General features: G+C 38.2%; 1 pseudogene; it reads left to right on the forward strand.

Moving 5' to 3' along the window:
- Nucleotides 1–3,879: 3,879 nt before the first annotated feature.
- Nucleotides 3,880–4,742, forward strand: LOC129013136 (protein SET-like; annotated as a pseudogene).
- The last annotated feature ends 5,342 nt before the right edge of the window (nucleotides 4,743–10,084 follow it).

A 10,084-nucleotide genomic window follows, 5' to 3' on the forward strand; every position in this document is an offset into this window, starting at 1 on the left:
AGATAGAGAGTAGCGGAAATGCTGCCTTTGGTGACAGTTCAACCTCAGTGGATCAAATCCAGCTTCGTTTCTGGCCTAACCATATACACAGAAGTTATGCCTAATGTAAGGCTCTCCTGGCAGTACTTGTAATTTACAAGATTGATTTTTTTTTTTTGTCTGAAGAGCTGTTAAATGTGATTAATTCAACTGAAACTCAGGAAAATTCCCTTTTTCTTTTGCAAACAGAGGTAGAGGAATTCACAATGATCTGGAACACAGAATCATCAGTCATAAGGTCAGTCCCCTGCTTTGACCTTTGCCAAATGGTGAGTGGATTGACTTTTCCCAGTATGAAACATGAGGACCAATGCCTGAGACTCAAATGTGAAGATACCCAGGGCCCATGTTAATTGTTAACTTCGTGATTTCTACACCAAACACAGGGCTTACTTTTAAGCATCCGCAGAAAATGTTTTTTATTGTCACAGGAAACCTAAAAATAACCATAACCTTGAATACTCAGATCGTTGAGCTTGATTAAGACACCAACCAAACTGCGGTACTGAGGTCATGGACCGCCTCTGGGAGGAATAGAATTCTGTCTGCCCTGGGTGCTGGGTGTATGAATAGGGCTGAGAAAGCAGGCAAGTCTAAGGTCTCCATGGAGCTCAATCCAGGGGGCAGGGCCTATCCTGCGAGCCAGATGTGAAAGTTTCCTGTCCATTTCTGTTGCTGGCTTTGCTTTCATGAGCAGACAATTCACAACAAATGAAATAGAAATGGCCCTTAAACATGAAACTTGTTCACACTCACTCATAATTAGAGGAATACAATTAAAACAACACTGAGATACCATTTCTTGCCTGTCAGGCTGGCAAAAATTAATAAATTTTACAACACATTCTGTTACCTGCAGTGCTGGTAGGATGTCAAGCTGGTACAACCTTTTAAAAGTGAAATTTGGCATTACTTTACAAAGCTACATGTGCGTTTACTGTTTGACTCAGAAATCTCATTTTAGAAATCTAGCCCAAAATTCACTTCCAATGATATGACAGTACATACATACAGGATTGTTCATTGAAGCATCATTTGTAATTGCAAAATATTGGAATCAATCTAAATGCCTACAGATAGAAGAATGATTGAATAAAACCATGGTTCATTTATACATGGAGTACTATATATCTGTAAAAAAAATGAGGAAAGTCTCTCTGAAATAATAGGTAGTGATTTTCCAGGACATACTTTTAAGTGAAAAAAGTAAAATGCAAAGAATATGTATAGTATACTATGCTTGATATAAGGAAAAATGGAATACTAAAAGCACATACACTTATCTGCTCATTTGTGCCTAAGTATGGCATGCCTATTTACATACAGCTTCACTAACGGAATGTGTTGTAAAATTTATTAATTTTTGCTAACCCGACAGGGAATAATGTACAGAAAAAATAAGCCAGAGGTAATAAGATTGGTTACCTACAGAGGGTAGATGGAAACAGGGTGGAAAGAATGGGAAATGAGAACAGAGTGATAGGAGCAAGGTATGAGCAGCACTTTTCTGAATATGCCTTTACTATATAGCTCTGACTCTTAGAACTATGGAAATGTCCGCCTCTCCCATTATAATTAATTAAATTCAACCCAGATGCTGGGGGAACCCCAAATAGAACACAACAGTAAGAAAAGTAGCATTGAAAATAGTATTTTGACTATATGCTATAGCACTAAAGACTACTGTACGCAAGTATTATAAAATGAACGGTATGCAAATATCTTAATCTATTTGGTAAATACTCATGGGGATATGCTTTAGCAATTCTGAAGCTACATCTCTACTAGGATTGAACAAATAAATAAAAACATTGTGAATAATGAGAGCCCCATTTCTCAAGTAGAAGAAATAAGTTAAAAATAAGGAAGGGGGAGGAAGCTAGAATAAACCCTATAGTGTTAGAATAGGAGGTATCAGCATAAACTCAGGATTTTTATTATGTACACAGATGGCATAAAGAAGTAAATATAGATGTGTATATACATATGTAATATACAGACACATATTTCATATACCTCATGACATCCCAGTAGCAATGAGCACGTCTACCACCTATATTTTGGTTGTTAAATGCCATTCTTCAATAAAAGGAACCAGGGTTCCTTGTAGAATTGGTTGACTCCAGGATTGAGCCAGTGAAATGATAAGATTAGTCTGGAACATCTTGTGATGCCAGAAGGTAAGGAAGTACTCAAAAACTGATGGGGACATGCTGAAAGAATGTAAGAAACTTGAAGGGGTTCCTTTTGTAGTAAAAATTGGGACAATTTGAGCAACAACAATTAAAAAATTGTAATAATGGATTATACTCAAAATAAGCATCTATGGCTCTAAATTGATATAAGTAATTGAATGAATAATTAAGAGGCTGGGAAAGGACAATTCTTTCTTACAGTAGGATTCTGATTAATAAATGTAGAGGAAATTATTTAAATAAAAATTATTCTTAGGCAAATAGCAATAACTGTTCAGATAAGAACCATCATTGGGCACTAAAATTAATGAGCAAAAGTATAAGAAATAAGACTATTTGCATAGTCTTAAATTTTCTCTCCTAATTATTACAAAGGGAAAAAAATGTCTTTTTGGTAGAAAAACCTGGCATGCATCACCTTACCCAAGTCATCAAAGTTAATATCACCTAATATTGTGTATTTCTTGATATGGGACACTGAGAAGGGCCCAACATCTCCTCTATGTTATTCTTGCAAAAAAGTATAATTATGAGAAATTATCAGATCAAAATCTAGAGAGATTTTTCAAAATAACTGGCTAGTAGGCTTCAAAAGTGTCACTGTTGTGGGAGAGGGAGACAAAAAAGACTAAAGTCCTGTCACAAATTAGAGAACACTTAGGACACATGACAACCGAATACAACGTGGAATCCTGGATCATACCAGTAAAAAAGACATTAGTGGAAAAACTGGCAACATTATTTCAATAGGGTCTACAGATTAGTTAGTGGTATTGTATCAATGTTAATTTTCTGGTTTTGATAATCTTACCAAGACTATATAAGATGTGGTCAAGAAAACTGGGTAAAGGATATCAGGGATCTCTGAACTTTGCAGCTTTTCTTTAAGTCCAAAATTATTTCAAAATTTAAAAATTAGGCTGGGCATAGTGGCTCATGCCTATAATCCTAGCACTTTGGAAGGCTGATGTGGGAGGATCACTTGAGCCCAAGAGTTCAAGACCAGCCTGGGCAACATGGTGAAACCCTATCGCTATTAAAAAAAAAAAGAAACAAAGTGTAAACATTAAAAAGAAATAACTGGTAAAGAGGAACAAAGGGAAGTACAAGTAAACATTTGCTTTTTATTAGAAACCTTAAGAGTCCAAGTCTTGAATTTTTACTACCGAAAACAGTACAAACTACAGATGATCATGGTTACTTGAACTTAAATCATATTCAAAACTATTACTAAATAGTGCTAACTAGAACCTGGGAAGGGTAGAGGGAAGGGGAGATAAGCAAAGGTTTTTTTAACCAATACGAAATTATAGCTAGATAAGAGGAGTAAGTTCTATTGTTCTATAGCACTGTGGGGTGACTATAGTTATTATTTATTTGATATTTTAAAATGGCTACAAGAGAGAATTTTGAATGTTCTCAACACAATAATGTTTGAAGTGACACTAATTACCTTGATTTGATCATTATGCATTGTATACAGGTATTGAAATATCACACTTCATAAATATGTACAATTATAAAGTGTCAACTAAAAAAATTATTCATATTAAGAAAATGCTCTTAAAAAATGACCCTGAGTTTTTTGCCTGCTTCCTGATGAGCAAGGAGACCCGTGGTCTGCTTCTTGGACTTCCTTAGCCACATGGCCCCCAAACACCTGTCTCCACTCCCACCTCAAATGAAGAAACCAAGACCACCTCCTGTCCTAAGACCAGAGGAGACATTGACCTCTGCAGGCTTACTGAAGAAGGGAGAAGAAGAAGAGCAAGAAGCAATTGAACACATTGATAAAGTACAAAATGGAATAGACAGACTTAATGAACAAGCCAGTGAGGAGATTTTGAAAGTAGAACAGAAATATAACAAACTCCGTAAATAATTTTCTCAGAAGAAGTCAGAGTTGATTGCCAAAATCCCAGATTTTTGGGTAACAACATTTGTCAACCATCCAAAGTGTCTGCACTGCTTGGGGAGGAGGATGAAGAGGCAGTGCATTATTTGACCAAAGTTGAAGTGATGGAATTTGATGACATTAAATCAAATTGCTGAATAGATTTTTATTTTGATGAAAATCCTTACTTTGGAAATAAAATTCTCTCCAAAGAATTTCATCTGAATGAGAGAGGTGATCCATCTTCAAAGTCCACTGAAATCAAATGGAAATCTGGAAAGGATTTGACAAAACATTCAAGTTAAACACAGAATAAAGCCAGCAAGAAGAAGCAGCATGTGGAACTAGAGAGCTTTTTTACCTGGTTTACTGACCATTCTGATGTAGGGGCTAATGAGTTAGGAGAGGTCATCAAAGATGGTATTTGGCCAAACCTACTACAGTACTACTTGGTTTCCAATATGGATGATGAAGAAGGAGAAGGAGAAGATGATGATGAAGAAGAGGAGGAAGGATTAGAAGGTATTGATGAAGAAGGGGATGAGGATGAAGGTGAAGAAGATGAAGATGATGATGAAGGGGAGGGAGAGGAGGATGAAGGAGAAGATGACTAATACAACACTAATGGATTCCAACCTTCTTTTTTTAATTATTATACTTTAAGTTCTAGGGTACATGTGCTCAACGTGCAGGTTTGTTACATATGCATACATGTGCCATGTTGGTTTGCTGCACCCATCAACTCATCATTTACATTAGGTATTTCTCCTAATGCTATCCCTCCCCCTGCCCCCCACCCCCCGACAGGCCCCGGTGTGTGATGTTCCCCGCCCTGTGTCCGTGTGTCCTCATTGTTCAACTCCCACCTGTGAGTGAGAACATGCGGTGTTTGATTATCTGTCCTTGTGATAGTTTGCTGAGAATGAGGGTTTCCAGCTTCATCCATATCCCTGGAAACACTCTGTCTCCTTTTGAGATGGAGTCTCACTCTGTCGCCCAGGCTGGAGTGCAGTGGCTCGATCTCGGTTCACTGCAGCCTCCGCCTCCCGGATTCAAGCGATTCTCCTGCCTCAGCCTCCCAAGTAGCTGGGACTACAGGCAAGCGCCACCACACCTGGCTAATTTTTTGTATTTTTAGTAGAGACGGGGTTTCACTGTGTTAACCAGGATGGTCTCAATCTCCTGAACTTGTGATCCGCCCGCCTTGGCCTCTCAAAGTGCTGGAATTACAGGCGTGAGCCACCACGCCCGGCCCCAACTTTCTTTTTAAAAAACTTTTCTCCAATCCCTGGGAGCAAGTTGCAGTCTTCCTTTTTCCCTTTTTTTTCCTCTTGCGCTCAGTCAGTCGCCCTGTTCTTGAGGTCCCTTTTCTCTACACCATGGTTCTCAACTTATTTTGGGAGAAATACCTTGAGCAGAATACAATGGAAAAACTGTCTTTACCCCTTTCTGTTCAAAATTCATTTTCATCCTTTCCTGTCTGAACAAAAACTGAACAGAATCAACACCACCGATCTCTGTGGGAAAAAAAGAAAAACCTGTTCCCTTGGCTCTGCTGGAAGCTGGAAGTTGCCAGGCCTCTGTGTAGCAGTGCACAGAATTCTAGCTTCTTTTCTCCTTTCTCTGTACATTGGGCTCAGAGAGTACACCATGTCTCTCTGTGAATATGCACAGTTAGCATTTCCCAACATGCATCTGTCTACTTTCTCTTGTTTAAAAAAAGACAAAAAAACTTTAAAAAATGGAGTTATAGAAGGTGCAAAGGGTGGGTTGGAGATGTTTGGGTGGGTTAAGTGGGCATTTTGACAGCATGGCTTCTCCTTTGGCATGTTCAGTTGTGATATTTGACAGACATCCTTACAGTTTAAGATGACACTTTTAAAATAAATTCTCTCCTAATGATGACTTGAGCCCTGACACTCAATGGGAGAATCAGCAGAACCTGTAGGATCTTATTTGGAATTGACATTCTCTATTGTAATTTTGTTCCTGTTTATTTTTAAATTTTCTTTTTGTTTCACTGGAAAGGAAAGATGATGCTCAGTTTTAAAGGTTAAAAGTGTACAAGTTGCTTTGTTAAAATAAAACTAAATGTGTACACAAAGGATTTGATGCTTTTCTCTCAGCATAGATATGCTTACTATGACCTTACAAGTTTGACTTGTATAACATTGCTGTCAAACTTTGTCACCCTAACTTCATGTTTTTTGATACACACTTTACAGGAAAACCTCAGGGCTATGTGGATTTAGTAATGGGATTTGAATCAATCTATTACTATCTCCCCAGCTGGGAAACATGGGTACAATTCACAGTTGGTTTCTGATCATATTCACATCATTTGGGATACCAGAATGCTCAATCCTCAGTTCTCAGAACGTTGTGCCCTTGATTTTTAATCTCCAGGTGGCAGTTTTTAAAATTCGCCTTTTATCAGGATATAAAGTAATAGTGTCTGCCACCACCATCAAATAGACCTGGTGCTTTAATGCCAAGTTATATATGGGACAGTTGCTGGCATGTCTTCATTGGCTATGTAAAATGTGGCCAAGAAGATGGGCTGTCAGAGTAAGAAGTCTGTGTTAATTAGGAGTAACTGTCCCAGCTCTCTGGTATAAAGTTGTCAAATATGACTATATAAATCTGGGTGGGGTAATGGACTCAGCTGTGTCTGCTCAATGCCATTTTGCGAGAAGAAGCGTAATGCGGAAGCTTTTTAATGTTGTTAAAGTATAATAGCTGAAATTAAATGCCACTTTTTCAGAGGAGAATTAATGGACAATCTGGTGAAATTCAAAGCTTTTTGATGTATAAAACTTGATAAATGGAACTATCCCACCAACAGGCAAAAGTGTAACAACCTATCTAGATGGATAGTACGTAATTTCTGTACAGGTCTCTGTTTAGTAAATACATCACTGTATAGGGATCAGGAATCTTGCTCCAGTAAAAGAACATAAAGATTTTTGGGGGGAAAGAATGACTCTAAGAGATTGGCTCATTTTTCCTCACCTGGTGAAGCACAGCTAGAAATAAGAGATAAGCCAAAGAGATATTTTATGCATATGTCTCAAACTCTATGCACGCAAGGCTCTTTGCTTTATTCCAAGTAGGTACGTCAGTCTTTATTCAGAGCCTTTTCTTTCTTAATTCATGTAAGACTCTGTCAAGGTTGACTTTGGCTTTTTAGTTCAGAAGAGAGTAATACTGCATCAGACTATTATGAAGGCAGGTCCACAGTAAGTGACCCACTAATGTGCTCACCCGGTCACATGGTTTTGTAAAATTTCCAAAGGTAAGATATCTTAACCACAATTGGTTCAGACTGCCTGCTGCCACTCTGACTTGCCCTCCAGCACACATCACCTCATGTCAGATGGCATTGAAGAGGCTGTAGGCGTTTTTTGAGCTCTAGCTAAGTAGAAGTCAATTAGGGTTTGTTGGAATATATATGTATATTTTATAGTTACTTCTGTGTATTATTAAATTATTGCTAGCGTAACCAGAGTAGGAATGTCTTCCAGGAATATGCCCACTGTCCAATTTGTTATCTAATTTTGTATTTGTAATTTTGTATCTTTTTTTTTTTTTTTTTAAGAGTCCCTCCTCCCAACAACCAACAATTGTCTGAGCTTCAGTTCCCTAAAATTTCGGATCCACCCTTGGCATTATGCTAATGTTTGAAGGAACAGCCAGTTAGAAATGTTAAAACAAGGAATCCAGCAGGAAAACAAACCCTTGTTAATTAGTGTAAACAAAAGATAAGAAAGCACAGTGCCCTTGATCTATTTAGCATGTGGATAAAGAGCTAACAAACTTCGGCAGATCCTGAGGCCGTCACTGTGGTAAAGCATGTGTAATAATTGATGTTAGTAGTAATGATCTTGAGTCATGAAGGAAAGCTTAAACTATTGAATATACTCGTTAAAAATACAGAAAAATATATAATTCACCTTAGGAATATTTTCTACTAATGTTTAAAATAGAAATGTTGGTGTTTACACATTCAAATTTTCAATGATCCAGAAACATACCAAGAACAATTAATTATCCAAGGGTTTAGCTGGCCTGGGTTTTATTCTGGTTTGGTTATGTAAAGCTGGAATGGGGGGTTATGATCTTTATTCCAAGAATCAGAGTAGTGTGCTGGACCAATCAGTTGAATCCAACTTCCCTTGTCCTAACTGTACACGTTTAGCACATTTCTCAAAGAATCATCACCAGTGAGGTAGGCCACTCTTAGAAAGTGCTGGAGAACTGAGAATTTTGCTAAAGGTGTTTGTGAAGGCAGAATAGTGTCAAGGATGGGCTATAGGCCATAGAGCCAAGCAAATGTACTTATACTTGCTTAAAGAGAGAGACAGAAAGGGGGGGAGAGAGAGAGAAGCTATAGTTGCCAACATTTATTGAATACTTACAACGTGTCAAGCACTGTGCAAAATATTGCTTCATATAAATCATGTATCTGAATTAATCAGCTTAACGACTGTATCAAGAAGCTATTTATTAGTCCTATTCTTCAGAGGAGGACATTAAGGCTAAGAAAAGTTAAGAAATTTGTCCAAGATCAGAGAGCTTCCTAACCCTGGCACTATTAAGATTTGGGGCTGTATAATCCAAGGGAAAGTTCTGCAACTTTTAGATGTTTAGAACATCTTTGGCCTCTATGCCTTTACCCACTTGATACCTGTTGTGGCAAATAAAAATATCTTCAGATATTGCCAAATGCCTCCTTGGGATGTGGAATCATCTTTGGCTGAGAACTATGTTTACCAGCAGGCGTGGAGTCACTGCTACAAACCCAGCCTCCACTGGTGCTCCTTCTGCAGCCGGAGGGCCAGACCTCCTCTCTGTTATGTGGACACACTGTATGCTAAGTATCAGGCAGCCTTGCCAAATGCTCCACAACCTGGAACTGGACACAGGGAGGCTTTTGGGCCCTGCCCACATTTCCAGGCCCTGACACTTCCATCAAGCAATTGCTGGGCCACCCCTTTTGGAGAACTCCATATCCTTCCAGAAATCTATAGAGGCTTGTGGCTATTCTTATGCCTTTGCTCAGTTAGGTCCCACTTTCACTCTGCTTAGCATTCAGTCCTCAGAAACTGAGGTTAAGAGTTGTGGCTGTGTCCTACTTTGACTAAAGAAGGTGGGATTGTAAATTTTTTTAATTTTCCATTCTTTTAAACTTTTGTATGCCTTTTGGGAAGGGAATTGAACCAAAATACTTCTATTCTGTGATCCTTACTAGGAGCCTTGGTCCAGTTTTAGTTCCTGTGTCTCAAATCTGTGAGAGAGAGGGAGAGACAGATGGACAGAGAGAATGCAGGTGTCTAAATGTAAACCCATGCGTGTAGAGTTTTAACATTAGCTGCGCTTCTTCCTAAATTGATGTTGGGATGAAGCTCTAAGAAGGTACATAGAGCTCTTCTTAGAAATATAGAATTTCAGAAAAACATTTAAAAAATCTTGTTGTGGGAATAATATAATGATGCAAAATTCCTTTGAAAATTACTGTAAATATGCAGTGACATTAAATATGCTTGAAAATTATATACTACTTAATGACATAATTAATCTTTTATATCTGTTAACCAAGATGAATACAAAAATATGCTGTCTTCTTTATTCAAACACCTGAAAAGTCAAGTTTCTTGACAAGCCTTACAGGCTTGTTATCATCTGTGTGTGTGCTCAAAACTTCATACCATCAGACAGCCCAGGGGAGTGCCAGCAGTTGTAGTGTAAGGACCATTTTCATTTAGCTTATTCTGTGAAGCACATTAAATGTTTCTCATATATTTCAAAATCTTAAAAGCATTTGTGGATAACGGTGACTTTAACAATTCTGAGAGTAGAAAGTGCTCAGTGGTTTTGAGCATTGGAGGATTCGATCTAGGTTAGGGATCCCTTCTCCCCGCTCCTCCGCTCTCTCTTGTCCTTTCTTTTCCTCCCT

This window comes from Pongo pygmaeus, chromosome 15 (genome assembly GCF_028885625.2).
Source record: "Pongo pygmaeus isolate AG05252 chromosome 15, NHGRI_mPonPyg2-v2.0_pri, whole genome shotgun sequence".
Classification (NCBI taxonomy): domain Eukaryota; kingdom Metazoa; phylum Chordata; class Mammalia; order Primates; family Hominidae; genus Pongo; species Pongo pygmaeus.